General features: G+C 42.0%; 1 long non-coding RNA gene across 3 annotated transcripts; it reads left to right on the top strand.

Annotated features, from left to right (window-relative positions):
* Window positions 1–35: 35 nt before the first annotated feature.
* On the top strand, window positions 36–22,933 carry LOC102900282. Of its 3 annotated transcripts, XR_006598994.1 has the most exons (5): window positions 36–191; window positions 2,354–2,497; window positions 16,901–17,024; window positions 17,979–18,028; window positions 22,772–22,933. It is a non-coding gene; the product is annotated as an uncharacterized LOC102900282 (long non-coding RNA). The 3 variants fall into 3 exon arrangements; XR_006598993.1 differs by lacking the exons at window positions 17,979–18,028; window positions 22,772–22,933 and adding an exon at window positions 17,450–17,646 and having other exon boundaries at window positions 37–191; XR_002158175.3 differs by lacking the exons at window positions 17,979–18,028; window positions 22,772–22,933 and adding an exon at window positions 17,450–17,646 and having other exon boundaries at window positions 37–191; window positions 2,354–2,492.
* The last annotated feature ends 1,930 nt before the right edge of the window (window positions 22,934–24,863 follow it).

The raw sequence follows: 24,863 nt of genomic DNA on the forward strand, positions 1-24,863 counted from the left end.
GCGCCGCTCCCTGGCAACCGAGTCCCGCCCCCGGCAGTTTGAGCCAGTCACTCCCGCGGCGGCTACAGCGAGGCCACGCCTTTTAAAGGAGTCGACGGTTCCGCACCAGCTCTTGGCCTCTGGCCGCCCTTGGACGCCTAAGGCATATCAGGGAAGTTCCAGAGGAACAAACCCACTCCAGTCCTATTGAGGTATGTTTACTATGCCACTCTTATAGATGATTCCAAGCCCGTAGAATGCTGTCTTTGTACATAGCCCATCTTCCTTAAAAAGGCCAGAGCCACAAATTCACATCAAGGTTTTCCTGACAAGGTAACACTTAAGCAGCACTGTTTGGGAGAATTGTAGTGAACTCCAACAATTTATGGAGAACTTATTGTGCCAGGCGCTAGGGTAGTTCTCGGAAGAGTCATCAGAAAGGAGAAAAGGCGGGGCGCCTGGGTGACTCAATAGGTTAAGGGTCCGACTGCGGCTCAGGTCATGATCTCATGGTTTGTTGGTTCAAGCCCCATGTCGGGCTCTGTGCTGACAGCTCAGAGCCTGGAGCCTGCTTCAGATTCTGTGTCTCCCTCTCTCTCTGTTTCTCCCCTGCTCGTGCTCTGTCTCTGTCAAAAATAAATAAACACTTAAAAAAGAAGAAAAAGAAAGGAGAAAAGGCTGCTGATGGCTTTGGCAAAGCAGAGACATGTTTGTGTGGATGGTGGGTGGTGGCAAGGTAACAAGTCAAGGCTATATCAGGATGGGACATTTTGGGTCAACACTTGGAATGATTACAGAAACTTTTTTTTAGGTGGCAACATTTCACACTCTTCCCATGATCTGGGATTGATCACAGTAATTAGCACGTATTGAGAGCTTATAGTTTCTTTACATTTTTTAAAAAAGTTTATTTATCTCTTGAGAGAGAAAGAGTGTGAGTAGAGGAGGGACAGAGAGAGAGAGAGAGAGAGAGAATCCCAAGCAGGCTCTGCACTGCTAGCACTGAGCCAGATGCAGGGCTCAAACCCACCAACCATGAAATCCTGACCTGAACCTAAATCCGATGCTTAATCAACTGAGCCACCCAGAGCTACTAGCTCACTTAACCCCCATCATACACTTACGTGGAGGGTACTATGGTCATCAACCTCATTTTACTGATGGGGAGATTGAGGTTTAGAAGATTAACAGACTTTCCTAGACCAACACAGAGTTGCTGGTGTAGTGCAGAAACCATAGTCTTTCTTGCTGCTACAACCCTTTGCTTCCTCCTCGGTCAGGCCTTTAAGTTGCCTGTTTACTTGTCCTTACTCATCTTATTCTTCCTCAATCTCCCTACCTAGTCACTTTCCCCAGGCACTGTCAGCAATACCTGTTCATTTCAGTATCCTATTTATTTGCACCAAGCAGCACCTGTCATTTATTCACTCATCAAACTTTTTACAAGCACACCTCTGTGCCTCACTGTTTTAGGCGGTGGGTTTTCCACAGTGAACAAGACAATGGAATTTGTGTTCTGGTAGAGAAGGCAGACCGAAACAAATAGGCAAGTAGCTTTATGACCTGATGTTGGGCAGTAACAGAAAACAATTCAGAGAAAGGGAATAGAGAGTGATGTGGGAAGTCTTCTCTGAGAAGAGGGCATTGGAGGAGACCTGACTGAAGTAAGGGAACAGGCCATGTGAGTATCTGGAGGAACAACAGCCCATAGGTGGGAGTAGCAAGTACAAAGGCCCCGAGGCAGGAACATGGTCAGTGGGAAAAGGAATACTGAAGAGGTTGGTGTGCTGGAGGTCAGTGGAGAGCAGAGAATGAAGTCACCAAGGGCCTAGTAAGCCATGTGTGATGGAAACATACTGCAAGGCCCTGAGCAGGCCAGTAACACCATCTGACTTAAAGTACCCTCTTCTCACACCATGCATGTCCTAGTTAGCATTTAAAGAATCAACCAATCATGGCTCTCAGGCCTGCGGGTCCCCACCCTCTACACATTTCTCTCTGCTTTATTGTTACTGCTTTCCCTCCTTCCACAAAACATCTTTGCATTTCTTCATCCTTACCCCATCCCTTCCCATTTCCCTGAGGAGACCTTCATCCATTTTTTTATTCCCTGGCGTCTCCACCTCCATCCTGTCCTTCCTTACTTGTGCCTTCCCCTTGGGTAGGCCATGTAGATTCATTAGAATCACCTGGGCCACAGACTTTCTGAGGGTAGGCCTTAGGAAACTAGTATTTTTTAATAGCACCCAGATGCTTCTAGGATGTTACAGGAGTTGCAAACCACTGGTCTCAGTCTATAAACCTGCTCAAGGCTCTCCAACCTAAAAAAACCTTTCACTTAACACTGTGTTCTTCTGTCTCTCTCTCTTCACAGCCGAACTTCCTGAAAGATCATCTAGTCCAACTAGACTTCACCAGGCACATGAATCACCCAAGAAGCTTGTTAAACTGCAAAACCTGATTCAGAAGAGCTGGCTGCGGCTCGAGGTTCTGCATGTCTCATGGACTCCCAGGTGGGGTGAGTGTAGCTGGACCACTCTTTGTAGCGAAGGGCTGGACTTCTGGTCTTGACTCTCTTGCTTCCAACTCACCTTTTTTCTCATTGCCATGTAGCTTCACCCCACAGCCCCGCTGAAATTTGTTCCCCCTGATGTTACTTGTGACCTACCAGCTACCTCTTCTCTGAGGCAGCAGATATAATGGTGAAGAGCACAGACCTGGGAAACAGATAACCTAGGTTCAGAATACAGCCCTCCCACTTCCTAGCTGGGTGGCCTCTCTGTGCCTCAGTATCCTCGTTTTAGGGAGGGAACAATAATGATAACACCCATCTCACTTGGTGGTCTTGAAAATTAAGGGAGTTAATACATTGAGAGCTGTTAGAACAGTGCCTGGCACACAAGAACTTCACAAGTACTGGTGTTTTTCATTTTATGAGAACTCCTAACCGACCGCATTTGACTCCATTCACTCCACCATGCTGAAAACTCTTCTCCCTTAGCTTCCAGAACACCACCCTCTCTCTTAGTTCTCTACCTACCTCTGGCTGCTCCTCTCCTTGCCTCCCTGGTATGATGGTGTTTCCCAGGGTTCTGGCTTAGCCTCTTTGGTTTTCTCAATGCACCTGGGCTCAGTGGGTAACCCAGCTTACCCAGTGCCTTGAATTCAGTATCTAAGTGTGGAACTCTCCTGAATCTAGATCTTCATCCCAGGTCTTTCAGTTTCCTATCCACATATCCCACTGCCTGCTCTAGGTCTCCACAGAGATTCATTAATTCATTCAACACATATGTATTGGTTACCTACTCTGTGCCTGACTGAATGCCAAGTGCTGGGGATATAACAGTGAAGTAGTTAGACCTGAGCCAAGACCTCTGGGAACTCATGATCTGGAATAAAGATTCAATAGTAATTCTGCAGTTATTGATTAAAGTGCATTCAGGATTAGCAATACAAAAGAGAGGTGCAGGCTGCTGTGGGGGGTGTATAATGGGAACCCTGACCTTGTCCGGGAGTGACTCATACATACTCCAGACTCAGCACGTCCCAAACCAAACTCATCGCTTCCCCCAAGCCTACCCTGTCCCTCTTCTGCTTGTGTTGTTTTGCTCAATGAACAGCACACCCATCGTCCCATCCAGGCCAAGACCTGGGTGTCAATACCCATACTATCCCTTGCTGACTCCTTCCACTCACCGGGAGACTTCTCCTTTCTAGAAAAGTAGCCTTCTCGGGTAACTCCTGGCACTCTATAAATTCCTACTGCCCAGTGCTCAGGCAATCTGATTTTACCTTCACTGGCAAAGTTGCACTTAGAAAAAAAGGAGCAAATAAGGGTGTGAGGTCCATCCCCAGAAACACAGACCCAGTCTGTGTCCTGCGGCACTTGACCATGGCACACCTGTCTGGGGAACAAGGGGAAGATAGAGTCCTCGTGCCCTTTTTTCACTGATCCTTGGCTTAGAACTTCTCCCAATAAAACCCCGTTTTTTAATCCACACTGTGTAAAGTAAAATGCACTCTGATCCATGTTGTGTGACAGACACAAAGTGTCTGTGTTTTATAAAAAAAAAAAAAATTATTATTCCCAGTATAAAAGCAATGCCTACTTATGGTGATTAGTATCTTTATTAGACCAGCTCTGAAGCCTGATTTGAGACATTGCAAATAACAATAATAATAATAGTAACAATATCTGAGTGTAGTAGACATTTATCTTTTTTTGAGCTATCCCACATTTGAACTCCCTGTCTGTTTGGAAGGATCCCCATTGTATGAACCTTGTGGGAAGCCCAGTCAAGAGCCAGACAGTCCTCCCTGAGCTCAGGCAGCTAGAACATGGGCACGTGATTGTTGTTAGTGAATCAGGGGATCCTGCTCAGAAATCTGGACCATGAAAGAGTGACACAAAGACAGAGGGACAGTTAGTATATTTGTTATAGCAATGCGGGCATTGGGAGTCCAGCAGCAGCAATGGCTACGAGTGCCTGGGTGGCAGTTCCAGTGACAGTCTCCTAACCAAATCGTTGACCTTGGTTTGACCTTGGTTGGGTTCTGTCCTACTAAGCCTTCCTTTGCTTCCAAAAGATAGTGAGAAACACCTTATGATCTTATAATAAAGCCTTTTCTGCTTAAGGTAGCTGGACTCAATTTCCACTCTGATAATCAAGTATCTTTTTTATCTTTTTTTTCTTTTTTTAAATGTTCATTTTTTATTTATATTTGAGAAAGAGAGAGACAGAGCATGAGCAGGGGAGGGGCTAAGAGACAGAAACAGAATCTGAAGCAGGCACAGACGTGGGGCTCAAACTCACGAGCAGTGAGATCATGACCTGAGCCGAAGTCTGACACTTAACTGACTGAGCCACCCAGGCACCCCTGCAATCAAGAATCTTGACTGATATGATTGTTACAGAAAAATTGGAAAGTTCTAAAAAGTAGAATGAGAAAAAAACTCATTGCCCTACATCCAGAAAAAATTATTATTAACAATAATAATAAAACTTCCAGTCTTTTACTATATACACATTTTGACATAATTATGATTACATGATTATATAAAAATTTATGTACTCTGAGCTGATTTTAAAAATTGTATTATTTAAAAGGTGACATATAATCATTGTAGAAAATTTGAGGATACCAAAAAATAAAAAATAAAAACCAACGCAAAAAGCTACAACCCAAAGATAACTACTGTTCATAATTGGTATATTTCCTAAAAATTTTTTCTGCATTTTTACATAGCTGAGAATACTGATTATTCCACATGTTTATGCATAGTTAACTGAGCAATTTTAACAGTTCTAGATAAAAGATGGCATGAAGAGGAGCTTGGGGATGGATATGGATAATATCTGCCCTTTGTGTGGTAAATACCAGTTAAAAAGCCTTAATGGATTCAGGGCTTTAAAGATGCAAAAAATCATTATGCAAGTTTCTTGGCAGTGAACATGTGTATTATGTGCCCTTCCCAACTCTGCTTCTAGTGACAAAAATACAGAAGACTTTTTGTTCAGTGATTTTCCTGGCACAGGGTTCCAAGCTCTTAAAAAGTTTGTCCATTATTGGCAAGTGCTGCAATACAATAGGAAGCGCTATTGTTTTTAGTGTCATCAAACATGGGCAAAGACACCACATGGACTGTGGAATGAATTATGTAGCTTGAGAAACACTGTTCCAGGAACTGGGGAAGGAGTGGAATGGAAGAGAAACAGCTGACAAGCTGACTCTGCAGAGTGGCATAGGGCATGAGTCCTGGGACTAAACTGCCAAGGTTTGACTCTTGGTTCTTACTCCTTAGTTATCTTTTGACTTTGCGGAAGTTACTTTAAACTCTCTGGGCCTGGGGTGCCTGGGTGGCTCAGTTGGTTGGGCTTCTGACTTTGGCTCAGGAAATGATCTCACGGTCCATGAGTTCAAGCTCAGCATCAGAAGCCTGCTTCTGATTCTGTATCTCCCACTCTTTCTGCCCCTCCCTACCCATGCTCTGTCTCTCTCAATCTCAAAAATAAATAAGTGTTAAAAAAAATTTTTTTTTTTAATTCTCTGGGTCTGTTTTCTCACCTGGAAAATGAGAAATGATATTCACTAATTTTTTTTTCCAGACTTTTGCAACTATCTTCAAATTGAGAGTGGGTAGGTGGATAAGAGTATTGCCTATTTCATAGAACACTATTTAATCAGAGAGGGCTAAATAAATGAATAACTATAAAGTGCTCAGCTCTTTTGCTGAGCTGCAGTATCCACATATGACACGGAATTCATCTGGATCATGGAATTTGAGAAACCTTGTAAGTCCTTTATATCACAATTTTCCATTTCCTGAATTATCCTTTTTTTATTGAGTTTTTGAATTAAAACGTATTCAGACAAGTGCACAAACCATAAATGTATGGCTTGATTATAACGAAGCAAACACCCTTATGAAGCCACCACCCAGGTCAAGAAACAGATGACTAACATCAGAAATCTCTCCTAGCCCCTCTTTGTCTTTATCTCCTGCTATCCAGACTTCTAACACCATAGAGTCATTTTGTCTGTTTTTGAACTTTTTATAAATGAAATAAATGTGTACTGTTCCACATGATGTTTATGGAATTCATCTGGGTTGCTGCATGCAGCAGAAGTTTGTTCATTCTCATTGCTGAATGTATTCAGTTGTAGGATTACATCATGCTGAATTTGTGCATTCTATTGTTGAGGACCATTTGGGTTGTTTCTAGTTTAGGGTATTTAGAATGGTGCTGGTATGAATATTCTTAGTCCTTTGATCTATGAACATGGTACATCCCCTCCTCCCTTGATTTCGGTTTTCTTTGATTTTTCTCAGTAATATAGTATGTGGTCTTGTACACCTTTCACTAGATGTGTTCCTATAAATTTGTTGCTTTTTTAATGTTACTGTAAATGGTCTCATTGTTGAATTTCACTAACTGTAGGTGGTTAGTAGAAGTACCACTGATTTTGGTATACGGAGAATGGATCCAGCAACATTGCTAAATTTAATTAACAAATTAATTGCCTTCCTATTTGACTCATTTTTGTCATTATTTCCTTTCTTCCACTTTACTTGGGCTTAGTTTTCTGTCTTATTTTTTTAAAAAAATTGTTTTACATGTATTTATTTTTGAGAGACAGAGAGGCAGAGCACAAGTGGGGAGGGGCAGAGAGAGAAGGAGACAGAATCTGAAGCAGGCTCCAGGCTCCGAGCTGTCATCACAGAGCCTGATGCGGGGCTTGAACTCACAAACCGTGAGATCATGGCCTGAGCCGAAGTCGGACACTCAACCAACTGAGCCACTCAAGTGCCCTCTGTTTTATTTTTCTAACTTCTTCCTCCCTATTGATCTTAGGGTTGTGAGTTCAAGCCCCACGTTAGGTGTAGCAATTACTTCAAAATAAAATCTTTACAAAAGAAGAAAAAGGACAGGAAGTTGAGAACACTGCACTGGCTACCTCAAAAAAGCAGCCCATGATAGCAAAAGGGCAGTTGTGCAATTTTTTAGTTGTTAAATATTTGGGGTCTCTGGATGACAAAGAGAATTAAGTGTATTTCTATCTTTATGTATGTCAGTGGATTGCTTTGTTTCCTAGTTGAAGCATGGACAAGCAATTGTTTTGTCTTTCAGAATCTCGTAATTGATTATCTGTCAGTTTTGATTTTCAGAATTGTTTTGCATTTTTGTGTTTTGTGTGTGTGTTTGTGCAAGAAGTACTGGAGGCTATAATAGGGGCTGCTCTCCAGGCACCATTTAGAATAAGACATCTCCTGGAATGATCTCTCTAAAATGCAACTCTGACCATGCCTTACCCTCACTTAAAGGATTTTATTAATCCTCTTTATCTACTGAACAGGGACCAAACTCCTACCTTGGCAAATGACCCTTTGTAACAAAGCCCTTGACGGAGGCTCTGGTCATACTCAACTATTTACTGTTCTCCAAAACTGCCTTGCCCCCTCTCCTCTCCCAGCCTTTGGACACATTACACACATGGGCTGGCATGCCCTCTTCACCTGCCTTTACTTGAAAGACTGCTCATCCTTTAAAATTCAGCTCAGGCATCACCTCCAAGAAGGATTCCTGATCTACCTCCTCAAGCTGAGTGAAATCCTCTTCCCTGCGCTCTGACAGCCCCCCAGCCCCCAGGCATTCTTCGGTCAAGCTACTTGCCACATGGTGATGGACAGTGTTATGAGCTCTTAGGAGAAAGGTCTGTTTCTCATGCATCTCTTTATTCCATGCCCCACTTATGGGAAGACCTCAGTAATGGTTTGTTGATCGAAGGGTGTAGCTCTTTTTGAACTAGGGGTTCCTATCAGATGTGATTCTGGTGGTATTAAGGCTTCCACACAAGTGAAGATGCTAGTGCATTAAAAAGGCAAGGATAGCCTCATTTACTCCCATAAGATCTACTGTCCCTACTAGCTGTGTCCTTGTGCATATGTGCAGACAAACAGACAAGCACTGCTTCCCACCCCCCAGCCCCGTGCAGGCCAATTGCCCTCTTCCATCCTCCGGGGCCAGCTCTGTCCCCAGCCTGTTACACTGAGGGTAGAAAAGAGGCAAGGTAAGGAACCAGTGTGAAAGCTGCTCCTTTTTGCTATCAGAGCTGAGAGAGGGCTGTTCTAGCCAGTGAAGGAACCTAGCGTTGGGGTCAAACTATCCTGGAATGAAATCCTGACTCTGAACCTCGTATGTCACCTCATGTAAGTTACTCAAGTTTCTCACCTCAGTTTTCTCATCTGTACAGTGAAGTTAACAATACCAAACTTGCAGTGGTTGTTAAAATGAAATGAGGCAACGTAAGTGAAGTAACAGCACGATGCCTGACACATAATAGATGCTCAAAAAATGCTTAACAGTTACTAAAGGGGATGAAGTTCCACCACAAATACAACCTGTAGTCCCCAGTTATCCTTGCACAGGACTTGTCTTCTACAACACACTGGGGGATCCTGCAGGGCAGCAAGGACGTCCTGTTCTTCTGCGTGTCCCCCTAGGGTGCAGGGAGTTTTCCTGACTGAAGGAGTAGCTGGAGGAGGGGCTCTCAGGCCCTGCTGGGGACGACAGTGCATGTGCAGTCATATAAAATAATCGCTCCTGGGGCACTGGGTGGCTCAGTTGGTTAAGTGTCCAACTTCAGCTCAGGTCGTGAACTCCTGGTTCGTGAGTTTGAGCCCCACATTAGGCTCTCTGCTGTCAGCGTAGAAGCCTACTTCAGCTCCTCTGTCCCCTTCTCTCTCTGCCCCTCACCTGCTTTCTCTCTCTCTTTTCAAAAATAAATAAACAAAATAAAACAAAACAAAATAAAAGAAAATAAAATAAAGTAAAATAATCACTCCTTTCAGGTATAGAGATGCACTTGACACCAACTCGGTGCAATGGCCCTACCAAAGCCAGAAGCAAAAAAAAAAAAAAAAAAAAAAAAAAGAGAGAGAGAGAGAGATGGCAAGGAGAGAGAAGAATGAAAGACAAATGCACCACAATTCACTACAAGAGGAGGTGACCAGCAGTAAATTGTTGGTGGGGTGTTGGAGCAGGCTGGAAAGTCAAGAAAGGCATTTCAGTGGAAGTGAGTATTGGAGCAGGAATAGAATTTCAAAAGCAATTTGCAGAAGAATGGAATAAAGAAGTGGGGGAGAAGGAGAAAGAGTAAATGGGAAGAGTGATTCTGAGGCAGGCACCCAGGGCAGCCCAGTGCCTGGGGGGGGGGGGCACTAGGCAGAGGGCAGGAATAAGGGGTGTGGAAAAGCAGGGGCCAGGGGCCAGGGAAGCCCGAGGGAGGCAGAGGGTAAAGGCAGGGGAGCTCAGGCAGGGGAGCCAAACACAGCCTCCCCAAGGCCATGGATACAAGCAGAGGGCAAGGGAAGCTGCCTGTTCTGGGCCCGCAGTCCTTGCTGCCATGGGGGAGGGAGGACCCTCCAGGGGCAGAGGTGAGCATAGCAGTGCCGAGACAGGTGGAGAGGGGGGACGTGCAAGGGAGGCCTTAGCAGCTTTCCGGTTTCTACAGTCACTGACTCAGTGGGTGGAGCAGTTCTGTGCAAGAGAAATATGGGGAGAAGATCTGAAGTAGTTGAGAGACCTATTTCTAAACTCCACAGGGAAGAAACCAGAGGAAGATGAAGAGGGGCAGAGGCCAGCAAGTCTTGTGGCAAGATGATGATGGGCTTTTATCCCTGCCATGGCCAAGCCCTAGGTCCCTAGGTCGGGCGCCTCAGTCTCCGGCAGACACTGGTCAAAGCCTCACTTGTTCTTCTTCTCATTCCCCTTCTCCTCCTCTTCCTCCTCCTCCTCCTCCTCCTCCTCCTCCTTCTTCTTCTTCTTCTTCTTCTTCTTCTTCTTCTTCTTCTTCTTCTTCTTCTCTTAATTTTTATTCATTTTTGAGAGAGAGAGAGAGAGCAAGCAGGGGAGGGGAAGAGAGAGGGAGACAATAGACTCTGAAGCAGGTTCCAGGCTCTGAGCTGTCAGCACAAAGCCTGACCCAGTTTGAACTCACAAAGCAGGAGATCATGACCTGAGCTGAAGTCAGATGCTTCGACTGAGCCACCCAGGCGCCCCTCAAAGCCTCACTTCTGCCATTCTCCCCACCAGCTGAGAGACCGGGAATATTTCCTGATACTGCCTCTCTTTTGTTTTACATGAAATGACAGGCCTCGGCAGGGGACGGTGGGGGGGAGGGGAGGGGGGTGGCATCTCACACCTTGGCAGGGTTAGTTGAACCCCAAACATGAACCATGGACTTTGATTGTAAAGAAAATTGTATCACTTTATGGCATGGAATGATTTCCAGGACTGTTCATGAAAATAGCAAGATACAGAGAAATGTATATAGTGTGCTACTTATTTTAAAAGTTTACTTACTTATTTTGAGAGAGAGAGAGAGAGGGAGAGAGAGAGAGAGAGAGAGAGAGAGAGAGAGAGAGAAGGGCAGAGAAAAGAGTGAGGCAGAGGGAGAGGGAGGAGAGAGAATCCCAAGCAGGCTCTGCACTGTCAGTGCAGAGCCCAATGTGGGGCTCAAACTCATGGACAGTGAGATCATGATCTGAGCTGAAACCAATAGTTGGACACTTAACCAACTGAGCCACCCAGGTGCCACTGCTACTTTTTTTAAAAATGTCTTTAAGTTTATATTTAAATTCCAGCTAGTTAACATACAGTGTAGTATTAGTTTCAAGGGTACAATATAGTGATTCATCACTTTCATACAACATCAGGTGCTCATCACAAGTGCTCTCCTTGAGCTTATCAGCTCTCCTCTGATAACCATCAGTTTGTTCTCTATAGTTAAGAGCCACTTTCTTGGTTTGCCTCTCTCTCTCTTTTTTTTCCCCTTTGCTCATTTGTTTTGTTTCTTAAATTTCACATGAGTGAAGTCATATGGCATTTGTCCTTCTCTGACTGATTTATTTTGCTTTGCATAATACTGTCTGGCTCCATCCACATCATTGCAAATGGCAAGATTTCATTCTTTTTTATGTCTGAGTAATATTCCATTATATATAAATACCACATCTTCTTTATCCATTCATCAGTCAGTGGACATTTGGGTTGTTTCCCTAATTTGTCCATTGTAGATAATGCTGCTATAAATATTGGGGTGCATGTATCCCTTTTGATTAGTGTTTTTGTATTCTTTGGGTGAATACCTAGTAGTGCAATTGCTGGGTCATAGGGTGGTTCTATTTTTAACTTTTTGAGGAGCCTCCATACTGTTCTCCAGAGTGGCTGCACCAGTTTACATTGCCACCAACAGTACAAGAGGGTTCCCCTTTCTCCACATCCTTGCCAACACCTGTCGTTTCTTGTGTTGTTGATTTTAGCCATTCTGACAGGTGTGAGGTGATATCTCATTGTAGTTTTGATTTGTATTTCCCTGATGATGAATGTTGTTGAGCATCTTTTCATGTGTCTGTTGGCCATCTGTATGTCTTCTTTGGGAAAATGTCTGTTCATGTCTTCTGCCCATTTTTGGTTTTTTGGGTGTTGAGTTTTGTAAGTTCTTTATATATTTTGCATACTAAATATGTAAAGACGCATCATTTTGCAAATATCTTCTCCCATTCCATAGGTTGCCTTTTCATTTTATTGTTTCCTTTGTTGTGCAGCTGCTTTTTATTTTGATGAAGACCCAATAGTTTATTTTTGCTTTTGTTTCCCTTGCCTGAGGAGACATATCTAGAAATAAGTTGCCACGGCCAATGTCAAAGAAATTACTGCTTGTATTCTCCTCTAGGATTTTTATAATTTCCCATCTCACATTTAGGTCTTTAATCCATTTTGAATTTATGTTTGTGTATGGCATAAGAAAGTGGTCCAGATTCATTCTTTTGCATGTTGCTGTCCAGTTTTCCCAGCACCATTTGTTGGAGAGACCACTTGTTGTCTTTTTTCCATTGGATATTCTTTCCTGCTTTGTCAAAGATTGACCAGATAGTTGTGGGTTCATTTCTGGGGTTTCTATTCTGTTCTATTGATCTATGTGTCTATTTTTGTGCCAGTACTGTACTGTTTTGATCACTGCAGCTTTGTAATATAATGTGAAGTTCCGAAATGTGATGTCTCCAGCTTTTCTTTTTTTTTTTTCTTTTTTGAGAGACAGAGAGAGAGAGTGAGTACAAGTGAGCAAGGGGCAGACAGATAAAGAGAAAAAGAATCCCACGAGGGGCAGAGAGAGAGAGAGAGAGAGAGAGAGAGAGAGAGAGAGAAATGGGGCTCACCCGGGGCTCATGTTTTAACCAAAGTGGGGCTCGTGCTAACCTAAAATGGGGCTCAGGCTCACCTGATGTGGAACTCAAACTCATGAAGTATGAGATCATGACCTGAGCTGAAGTCAGATCACCCAGGCGCCCTGCTTTTCTTTTTCAAGGTTGCTTTGACTATTCGGGGTCAGACTGATAACCAGCAAAGAAACTGGTTCAGTAATCAAAAATCTCCCAACAAACAGAAGTCCAGGGCAGGATAGCTTCACAGGTGAATTCTACCAAACATTTAAAGAAGAGTTAATACCTATTCTTCTCAAACTATTCCACAAAGTAGAAAAGGAAGGAAAACTTGCAAATTCATTCCATGAGGCCAGCATTACCCTGATACCAAGACAGATAAAGACTCAACTAAAAAAGGGAACTACAGGCCAATATCCCTGATGAACATGGATACAAAAATTCTCAATAAAATAATGGCAATCCAAATCCAAGAAAACATTAAAAAATCATTCACACAATCAAGTGGAATTTATTCCTGGGTTGCAAGGGTGGTTCAATATTTGCAAATCAATCAATGTGGTACTCTAAATTAATAAAAGAAAGGATAAAAACCATATAATCCCCTCAATAGATGAAGAAAAAGCATTTGACAAAGTATATCATCCATTCATGATAAAAACCTTCAACAAAGTAGGTTTAGAGGGAACGTGCCTCAACATGATAAAGGCCATATCTGAAAAACCCACAGCTAATGTCATCTTCAATGGGGAACAACTGAGAGCTTTTCCTCTATCAGGAATAAGACAGGAATGTCTTACCACTCTTGCCACTTTTATGTAACATGGTACTGGAAGTCCTAGCCTCAGCAATCAAACACAAAGAAATAAAAGGCATCCAAATTGGCAAGGAACAAGTCAAAACTTTCACTATTTGCAGATGATATGATACTCTATATAGAAAAAGAAAGACTCCACAAAAAAGCTACCAGAATGGATACATGAATTCAGTAAAGTTGCAGGATTCAAAATCAATATACAGAAATTGTTGCATATCTATACACCAATAATGAAACAGTAGAAAGAGAAATTAAAGAATCAATTCCATTTACAGTTGTATAAAAAAGCAATAAGATACCTAGGAATAAACTTAATGAAGGAAATGAAAGACCTGTACTCTGAAAACTATAAAACATTGATGAGAGAAATTGAAGAAGACACAAAGAAATGGAAGGACATTCCATGCTCATGCATTAGAAGAACAAATATTGTTAAAATGTCTGCACTACCTAAAGCAATCCATACATTTAATGCAATCCCTATCAAAATATCACCATTATTTTTCACAGAGCTAGAACAAACAATCCTAAAATTTGTATGGAACCACAGAAAGTCCCAAATCACCAGTATGCTCTTTTGTTTAAGCATGGGAAGGGGGAGTTAGTAAGAATATATATATTCACATTTGCATATAATTGCATAAAGAAATGCTGAAAAAGATACACCAGAAATAAATAAAAGTGGGAAAAGTCCCTTCTGGGGACTAAGGAATAGAGTTTGGAAACAGGGGTGGGAGTGAGACTTCCAAATGTATCCTTTTTGTTTAGATTTGTGAACCATATGATTGTACCACCCATTAGACTAGTTAAAAAATAAAAATAAATTCTATAGTGTCTAAGTTGTATGGTACAAAAAAACCACTCATGGGAACCCATTCAATGTGGGGAGTGTGAGAAAAATAACCTGGACTCCGTTACTGCTAGGAATCATGGGATTGGTAAAGGAACAGAGCAGAGGCTCTTTCTGGGGTCCCCTAGTCTCTTTTCTGTGCTTCTGCCTTTCCGCCAAGTGGCTCCAAATTTGAGTCCGTCTGGGCTCCTTCCCGTGCTCAGACTGCCCACCTACTCTGGCCCTGCACCAGAGTGCCTAAGTCTAGCCTTGCTCATATAGGATTGGCCTCCCTCATAGGTATCATCCAATGAGATGTGGCCATGGGGCGGGGCTACGCAGCACAAACAGGGCTGACTAAGATACCCCTCCCTCTTCAGTGGGAGCTGTGGTTGGAGACTATTTCCCAAAAGAGGGGTTTGGCAGTAAGACAGTGATAGGCTTACTTGGTATATGCTGTTTCTGGATGGGTCAGTCAGAGGTCAGGGCAAAGATCCAGCCAGCATTGTGGTCCCCTAGACATGGGGGAGCAGATGAAGTCTCCTGGAGAAATGAGGCAGAGACACAGACTTGACAGTTAGGTTAAGAATCTGTGTTACCTGGGCAAGTCCTTTCCCTTCTCTGGGCTTTCGTTTCTCATTTGTGGCAAAAGGGAATGGGACTAGAGGATACTCTGGGGTTCCTTTGATCTCTAATGGGGAAGAAAGCAAAGTGCAGTGAAAAGAGCATTGAACCAAGAGTGAGGAGACCTGGTTTGGAGTGCCTCCTTGGAGTGCCTTGCTGTTGGACTTTAATTAGGTCACATGACCTCCATGAACCTCAGTTTCCTCTATCAGAAAAGAGGATAACACTCCCTGCAGATTGCTGTTACAGTTAAATAAACTCATGGATGTACAAGTGGCTTGTCAACCGTCCTGTGGGTGCAGGTACGAGAGGTAATTATAATAGCTACTGCCTCTATAAAATAGAAGCATAACACCTTCCTTGTCTCTCTGTCAGGATGACCGTGGGTGCAAATGTGACAGTGTAGGCCTTGTGTAGGCACTGAGCCCTGGACTGGACACAAGAGCTGGGCTGTATTGCTTGTTGATTGTGTGACCCTGGCTAAGAGTCCTTCTTTTCTGGGCCTCCCTTTTTCACCTGTGGCCCGGGAATGCTATTTCCTGCCTCATAGGTTGTAGTGAGAATAGATGAGAGGGTGAGCATGAGGTATGTGGTGTGGACTGTGTTGTGATTTTCAGTGAGAGGAATGATTAATGGGACTATTCCTGGTTCCCCAACCCCTGGTTTGAAAGCCAAAGCCAAAGGTGGGTATACTGTGATGTCAATTAAACTCACACAGATCTTCTCCAAAGTCCTGTGAAGGATCTTAGTGATGCATTTACATGGTCACAATGTTTCTGTAAAACTTACAGAAGTGAAATGTTTCCATTAAGATCACTGCCTCTTCCACTGTAACTCCCATGTCATATTTCCACCATGTTGGATTGTGTTGGATAGCTGTGGACATCTTCGGGACCTGACCAAAGGGAAGTTGAATTAAAGATTTGGTTTAGTGTGATATAGTTATGTACTTTACAATCACTCTGATGTATAGCTAAATTATTGCTAGCTGTTTGGCAATCATACTCCTGCCCAGCAATACCCACCATGCCAACTCACTCATTATCATGACAAAAAGGTGCAGACCAGAGGTCATACTGAAATATGTATTTATATGAAATATGAATGTGTCAGCACCCAGTACTGGCAGGTTATGGAGGAGAAACAAGGTTTGAAATGTACAGAACCAAAGCTGGTCGGTAAAAAATGCTTCCACCATCAGAACATAGGACTCATTTCTCATGGATGCCCGGTCAAAACGGAAATTCTCTCCTCTCAAAGAATGTCAGAATTCCATCGTTAGTAGGGCTTGTGTACTGTAGGCGTCCTACAAGTAGCAAGTACTTCTGGGTAAAGTTGTATGTTTTATGCATCTCATTATATGGAATCACATCTCAGTGTAACTGATGCATCTTGTCCTGATGTGGTCTGGTATTTCCAGATGAAATGGCACACGAAATCCCCAACAGAACAAGACGGCCCAGAGAAACAAGTGTTCCAGTGACAAAACTCCTACACATACTCATCAATAACTACAGTGTACATAGCGCAAGAGTAATTTTCTTACACAATTATGTAGCTAAAAACAATGTAGCAGCAATTTAAGAATGCATCTGAATTGCTCTGGTTAATGAGCCATCAATTCCAAATATTTAAGACTGGTCCTCCCCCTGCAGTCTTACAGCTCACTTATGAAAGATATTTGATAGAGGTTTCCCCCAATTTGGCAACAATCCTGAAAATTTCCAACTTTATCAATAAGTCGTGAAGCCGAAAGAAACTTTTGGGGGAATTTTGTGTTATTTGGGGGGATTTTGTCATATTTGTACTATGTCAGCTTTTCTTATACATTGTTTTGTTGGTTGCTTTGGTTTCTTTTCTCATTCCCAGTAATCATTCATGTTCATACCTGATTTTGTATTTATAATTTTTATTATTTTCTTTACAGAAATCCTCCAATGTACACAAGCCTAAAGGCCCACAAAACGTGGATCTGCTGTGGCCTGAGGAGCGGCACTGACTCACCCTCTGGAGACCACACCAGAACTCCTGTCCCTCCTGCCCTCCCGTGGGTGAGCCCTTGCACGCCCCACCAGCACAGCACGCTGTCACTACCGCATCACTGCTCTCAAGTCGAAGCGCCCCTCCTGGGCTCAGCGGGCAGCAGCCACAGGCATGTCCCAGGGGGCATGAGTCTCCGGAGCCCTCACCCTCCTGCACACTCCCCTGTTCAGCTTTCTGATGGGTCTAGACGATCTCACACCTTCTCTTTTGCTCCTCAGCACCATCAAGACAAAAGAGTCTGGCATTCAAGGCCCTTGTGGGTCTAGTTTTATTTTACATGGAAAATGGGGTTTTGTTTTATGTTTTTTGAAATGGGATTTTAAAAATTAAATTTCCTTGCAGAAGAAGGCTGATAAACAGGAAAGCAATTTTATATCTGGTCACCACATTAATTGTTTAATGTTTCCTATTTTTTTCCCTATTGATTCTCCAGGAATTTCTAGGAAGACAAGCACGTCATCTGCAAATAGCCATGTGGTCAATTCCTTGCCAATATTTATCCTTCTGTACCAGTCAGAAGTTCTGTTTGCAAACAACGGAAACCAGCTCTACTTAAACTAACATGGGAAGGTTATTGGGAGAGACAAACTCGGAGAAGCCAAAATAACCAATAAAGTCCTAATACAGTTCTGCCTGCTTTTCATGCTTATAGTGCCCCCCCCCCCCCACCAAAGTTCCAGCCTGCCAAACTGACGATGTTTTCACTCTTTTATTGTTACTCTATACAACTCCAAGTCCAAGATTTCTGGGGTAAGGTCCATTCCTTCTCTAATTCTGTCCCAATCCTGTCCCAATATTCTGCAAACAATATATACAATAGTGGATTAAAGGGAAATATAAGATAAATTCATTAAAATATATGAATATACACACAGCTGAGCAAGGAAGAAACTGCGGGTAGGGAATATGGGGCTCTATGCCTTGGCTAAGGTGTGACCTTCCTCCTCTACCATTTATTCCAGGTTGACTTTGCCTTCAGCCAACACCTCAGTTGGCAGGGGTTCTTTATCTGGTAAGGTTGCCTGGACCATTATTCTTGAGGGGTCTGAGACTTGGTGGTCCTGCCTAAATTTGTTTGTTGTGGGGCACCTGGGTGGCACCAGTCAGTTGAACGCCCAACTCTTGATTTCATCCCAGAGTCATGGGATGGAGCCCCGTGTTGGGCTCACTAACTATGGAGCCTGCTTAAGATTCTCTCTGCCCTTCTACCCCATGCTCTCTCTCTTAAAAAATTAATAAGTAAATAATAAATAATATGTTTGTGTAGATTTTCTTCCATTTTGACCACCACTCATACCAGTACTAGCAGGTAAAGCAGAGGGTTCCCCGAGAGTCAACCTCATTTCTTCAGGTCTTGTTGTAATAACCTCCCTATTACCCTTTGATAGTCTAAATCAGCACTGTCTAATGCAACTTTCTGCAGTGATAGAAAAGTTCCACATCTGCTCTGCCTAATTCTGTAGACAATAGCTATATGCTCTAGCCCAATATGGTAGCCAATAGCCATGTGTAGATACTGACCAGCCAACGTGTGGCTATTGTGACTGAGGAACGGAATTTCTAATTTTGCTTAATTTAAATTAATTTATAATGGCCACATCGGCTGCAAATTGTACAGCACAGATCTTAATCAATCATTCCAGCCAACACCATGACCTCCCTTTGGGCCTGTTCATCCAGTGGCATAGAGAGCCCATACTGGCTGGTTGGCACTACTAACGTCCTATATGTCCCCAGAATGAAGCTTTCCTCCCTTGGGTATCAAAACCTCTAAACCAGCAGATATAGAGCAGATATAAGAACAAAATTTGTTTTTGAAAGGGGGGTTATTTGGTTCACTAGTGACAAATGCCAAAATTTTATCACTATAAATTGGTTGCTGGTTGAGCCCACATACCATGTCTTAGAGGACAATATCCCAAACTCGCAAGAGGTTGTCTACCAAGATGCTATAACTGATCTTCAACAGCCCATTCTATTTTCTATCAGTCCAACTCTCCTGGGGTGTGGTAAGCCCCATGAATCCCATGTCCATCAGCCCATTGCTTCACTTCTGTTTTTACTGTAAAGTGAGTTCCTTGGGCAGAAACAGTATTGAGTGGGTTGTTCTGATGGCGTTTATTAAGTGCACTAATGGTGGTCCTGACAGAAGCATGAAGGAGAGGAAATGCATATTTAACTCCAATACAAATATTTATCCCAATGAGGACAAACCATGAGCCTTCTCTGATGGAAGGAGTCCAGTGTAACCAACTTGCTATCAAATGCTGACAGGTCATCTCTACTGCAATACATTGGATTTGTGGAATTGGCCTCCACTACTGGAGATTAGAGTCTTGTTAGTGACAGTGGCTGCTTCAGCTTTGGAGAGGCTGTCAACTCCTTACTTGGATAGGTGGTCTCTGTTCCTGCCTCCAAAACCACTTTATTTTTGAGTGGGCCCGGGGGTAGCTGAGGGAAGAAGCTGATAGATATCTACTCATCCACTGGGTAGGAATCTTGTCCACCTGATCATTGAGAACTTCCTTCACAGTGGGCACATTTTGGAGAGCATCAACATGGGACACAAGCAGTCTCTGCTTCTGGGTCAATTCTGAGAGATCCACTCACGTTCTCCCGAGACCACCTTGTCACCAACCTCCAATCCTGTTCTTTCCAAACTCCCAATTGTCCAGCTAGACCACTAGCTATTGCCCATGAACCAATGTAGATCTGTATCTCAGGCTTTTGGAGAAAGTGGTCAGGATGAGGTACTGTTCTACATTCTGTCCTTGAGAGAATTTCTCTTCCCCACCATCTTTTGGGACCACCTCCAACTGGGACAGTAGCACCACAGCAGTCCACATCCAGGGGACCAGCTGTGTGCAAGGAACACCCCATGAAGTCATAGATGTGGATCATGGTGGGAGTGAGGAGAGGGCAGGGACACAGATTAAGAGATGTCCCCACAGCTGTGTTTGGGTGACAGGCCACTCATGTGCCCGAGTGAACACGCACAGCAACTCCCATTGTGACAGTTTCTTCCTCAGGGAAATCTGTGCTCCAGCCTTCCTGCTCTTCTTGCATCTGCTCTTGTAGTTATAATTCCAACATTTATTTTGTGTATTAGAGTTTGGCATGCCAGCCTTGCCAAAGAGTCTCTCTCCATCTTTATGTCCTACGTAGTTTAAATAAAATTATCTGTGCTTCAATAGTTTGTCAAATTTTACTTTGAATTTGTCTAGGTATTTATGTGTTTTGGTGGATAGAACCTGCACAGTCATTCCATTTTCTTCTGTAGTTATTGCACCATGCAATTTTTCCACCACATGAGTCCATTTTGGTAATTGATATATTTCTAGTAATTTATTCACTTTATCCACAATAGCCATCTATTTTTTATCTAAGTTTTTACATGTTTTGCCCTTTCTAATGATACATATTTGTGATTTTTCTTTTTTCTTAGGCATGGCACAGTCTGCTCAGATCTTAATTTTTTAAATTAAGTTTTTAATTTTAATTCCAATATAGTTAATATACAGTTATGCTAGTTTCATGTGTACAATATAGTGATTCAACAATTCTATACATTACTCAGTGCTCATCAAGATGGGTGTACTCTTAATTCTCTTCACCTATTTCACTCACTCCCTGACCCAGCTCTCCTCTGGTAACCATCTGTTTGTTCTCTATAGTTCAGAATCTGTTTTTTGTTTTGTCTCTTTTTTTTTTCCTTTTGTTCATTTGTTTTATTTCTTAAATTCCACATATGCATGAAATCATATGGTATTTGTCTTTCTCTGACTTACTTATTTTGCTTAGCATTATACTCTCTCGCTCCACCCATGTTGTTGCAAATGGCAAGATTTCATCCTTTTTTATGGCTGAGTAATATTCCATTGTGTGTGTGGTGTGTGGAGATATATATATATATATATATATATATATATATATATATCTATCAGATTATCTAGGTTTTGATATGAAATATTCTCGTTAATAATTTCAGACAGTTTGTAATCCTAATTTCATTTTTCAATTTAACTTGAGCTTTTTAGAGGAATGTTTGAGAATTTCCAAGTGGTTAGGCTTGAGGTGAAGGTGTTATCCTTTTCTTGTCAATTTTCTAGATTGATTACATTGTGATCAGGGAACGTGGCCCACATAATGTATACTTTTTGGTTACTGAGATCTTTGTGGCCTGGTGTGTGGTCAGTTGTTGTTATTGTTCCATGAGAATTTGAAAAGAAAACACAGAGTTTGCTTTGAGGCTACACACAAAGCTTGTTAAATTTGATATTCAAAACTTCTCTTTCCTCTACTCAGTTTGATTCTGGGTTAGATAAATTCTCCCACTGTGACTATGGTTTGGATAAAGTCCCTTTTTATTTCACATCTCCTTGGTAGACTGTGTTTTTTACTGAGGAAAAAATGCATTCTTTATCTTGTTTAACATGTGTCTTGTCTTGAATTCTACCTTGTCTGATATGAGCATACTCTGCACTGCTTTCTTTTCATCAGTATTTGCTTGAGATCTCTTTGCCAGATCTCCAGTGTTAATCTTTGTCATTTTGCTATAAGTGAGTATTTTGTAACTGGTGTATCATCAGATTTATGCGTGTGAGTGTATCCAAGAATATGTGTGTGCATGCCCAATATTAGGGGCTTTATCTTTAATAAAGAAATGTAATTCACAGTTATAATGTAACAATGAAATGTTTGGTCTTTCTGCCATTCTATTTCATTTTTTCTGTTTATTATTCTTTTTCAATATTCTTACCTTTTTTCCTTCTTCTGAATTTTGTTGCTTTTCCTCTTGTGATTTTCAGTTTCCATATCCCATATCCATATTATTAGTGCTTATCTTTAAGTTATTAGCAAATGTATTTGAACATATAATTTCCTATTTACATTAAGAATTAAATAGAGTATAATTCACCCACTGAATAAGATAAATCTGGTGTAAGACAAGTCCAGAAGTCCGATTTAAATTTAGACACCAGCTTTTCAGAGAGTTGTCTAGAACACTAACTGCTAGCACCTGGTTAGCCTGGTAGAAAATTGAACTTTGGCTGCTGAGGTAAAGGTAGCCCCCAGCGAACAGTCTGCTTACTACCAGGCCACCTGAATTTCCATAGTCATTTGCTAGATAATTTCACATTGTCTCTTCATGCCCTTATTTTTTCTATTCCCTGGAATAACTTAATAAGCATTGAGAATATTTGTTTCTTCAGCTTTAGAAAGCTCCCCTCTGACATTTTTTAGGAATTGGCTCTTTATTAATTTTTAAAATATTTATTTATTTTTAGCTTATTTATTTTTTGAGAGAGAGCAAGCAGGGGAGGGGCAGAGAGAGAGAGAGAGAGAGAGGGAGGGAGAGAATCCCAAGCAGTCTCTGCACCATCAGCACAGAGCTTGATGTGGGGCCGGAACTCATGAACCGTGAGATCATGACCTACGCTGAAATCAAGAGTCAGACACTTAACCGACTGAGCCACCCAGGTGCCCCTAGGGATTGGCTCATTCAAAACTTTGTTTCTTTCACTGAGATTCATCTGTTTAGACTCTCTATCTCTTCTGGGGTCAGTTTTGATAAATAATCTGTTCTTAGAAAATCACCATATTTCAACTAGATTTTTCAAATATATTTACATAGAGTTATGCAGAGAAACCTTTTATCATTTTTAAATTCCCTCAGTTTCAAGTTATTCCCACTTGTCTTTCCTGTTTTGGACAAGTCTCATGCATGACTTCTCTCTCCTTCTCTGACTCACAGATGGATGTCAATGCTCAGGGAGGCCTTGGAGACCACTTGTTGAAGACGACAGAACTTCTTTCACTCTGAGTCTCTGGATAACTGTGGACAGCAAAGTCCCCAGCTCTTTCCATCTCCTTCAGTCAGACTCCACATGAGCAAAAAATAAACTATTGTACTAAGCTGCTGATGTTTCGGGAATTTACTTAGTACGGCCCCTTATCTAGTATATACGTTTGATTCTATTATTTTTATAGTTTCATTTTTACAATTAAAATCCATCTGGAATTTGCTTTAGAATAAGAAATAACATGGCGAGCCATCTTTTTCTCTGGATACACAGTTGTACCAAGACTACTGAGTGATAGTTTTCCCCTTCTGATTTAAAATACTACCTTTATCCTAAACTAAATTCTCATATTATTTCTATTTCTGAGGTCTTCAATTTGTCCCTTTATTTCGTCTGTTTACGTACCAGGACCAAAGGCTGTTGGTCTTGTTCTTTGCCAAGCTTTCCTTGAGATGTAGTGTGCTTTTTCAATCTGTGAATTCAAGCCTTCCTCTACTCTGGGGATGTCTTCCTCTCACTTCTTGATCTCTTGGTTCTCTCTCCATGTGCCTTTGTGTTTTCAGCATTTCCCTTATAGATGCTTCTAAAGTGGCATTCACATTTTCAGTCATGTTTGTAATTTCTGAGTTCTCTTTCTCTTTCACAGTAGCCCACTCTAGTTTTATCTATGTGACATCCTCTTGAATCTCAGAATAATTTCCAAGTTATTTATTGAATTCACTCCTTTTCCCTGTAGACCTTTTCTTCTGACTTCTTGCCTTGATCCCTTCTTTTGAGCTTTTCTTTCTCCTCATAGTTTGATGATTTGTTGTTGTGGCTGAACATTTTGATTTTTCCTATTTTTTAAATGTTTATTTATGTTTGAGAGAAAGAAAGAGCTGGAGAGGGGCAGAGAGAGAGTGGGACAGAAGATCTGAAGCAGGTTCCATGCTGACAGCAGAGAGCCCAATGTGGGGCTTGAACTCACAAACCGTGAGATTATGACCAGAGCTGAAGTCCAACGCTTAACCGACTGAAACACCCAGGTGCCCCTCTCCTATTTATGAGTGAAGGTCCAGATCCTCACTGTCCACAGTGAATTCTACAGCACACTAGTTCCGTGGGAGATTAGAAGGATTTATAGGAAAAATAGTTCAGTGGTCTAATAAGTGTGGGAAGTGAGGAATTAAGCGAAAAATTTAAAAAGTTACTGCAGAAACAATACCAAGTAATGGTGATGATATGGAACAACAGAAAGTCTCATGCATTTCTGGGGGAAGTGTAAATTGGTACTTTGGAGAACAAAGTTTGCATATACCTGCAAATTCCATTCCTAGGAATAACGATGCAAGAAAAATGCAAAACACGTGCTCACAAAGTCTAGTAGAGAAGTGTTTGTAGTAGTTTTGTTCAGGCAAAAAACTGGAAAGCCCTAAATATTTAAGGGTTTTCCAGGTTTTTGCTTGAACAAAACAAAAAGAGATAAGCAAACTATAATAAATATGTTTTTGCAGCGGACTACTCCTCAACAATTAAACATAATGAACTCCTGGCACGTGCAGCAACATGGATGGATTTTGCAATTATCACGCTGAGTGAAAGAAGCCAGACACAAAAGAGCACCTACTGTATAAGAATCCATGTATATGAAGCTTCGGGACAGGCAAAACTAATCTATTGTCATAGAAGTCATAAAGTGGTTGCCTCTGGGGTAAGTATAGAGATGACGGGAAAGGGGCATGAAGGAAATTTCTGGGGCAATGAAAGTGTTTTAAATCTTGATATGACTGTGGGTTATATGGGTGTGTTATTTTGTCAAAATTCATTGAACTGCACACTCAAGACCTGTAACTGCACTGAATGTAAATTAGGCAAAAAAGTTACTGCAGGATTTCTCAGAGCCTTTAAGGTAAGGTGTGTTATGAATGACAAGAGGAGGATGTAGCACACAGGGTTTTCTGACCTAATTTGAACCTTGTTGGGGAGGGTGTGGACAGGAAATATGTCCTTCCAAGAGCATGAACTGAGAGCAAATGGCCATGTGGGGACAGGAGAGACAATATT

This window comes from Felis catus, chromosome B3, assembly GCF_018350175.1.
Source record: "Felis catus isolate Fca126 chromosome B3, F.catus_Fca126_mat1.0, whole genome shotgun sequence".
Classification (NCBI taxonomy): domain Eukaryota; kingdom Metazoa; phylum Chordata; class Mammalia; order Carnivora; family Felidae; genus Felis; species Felis catus.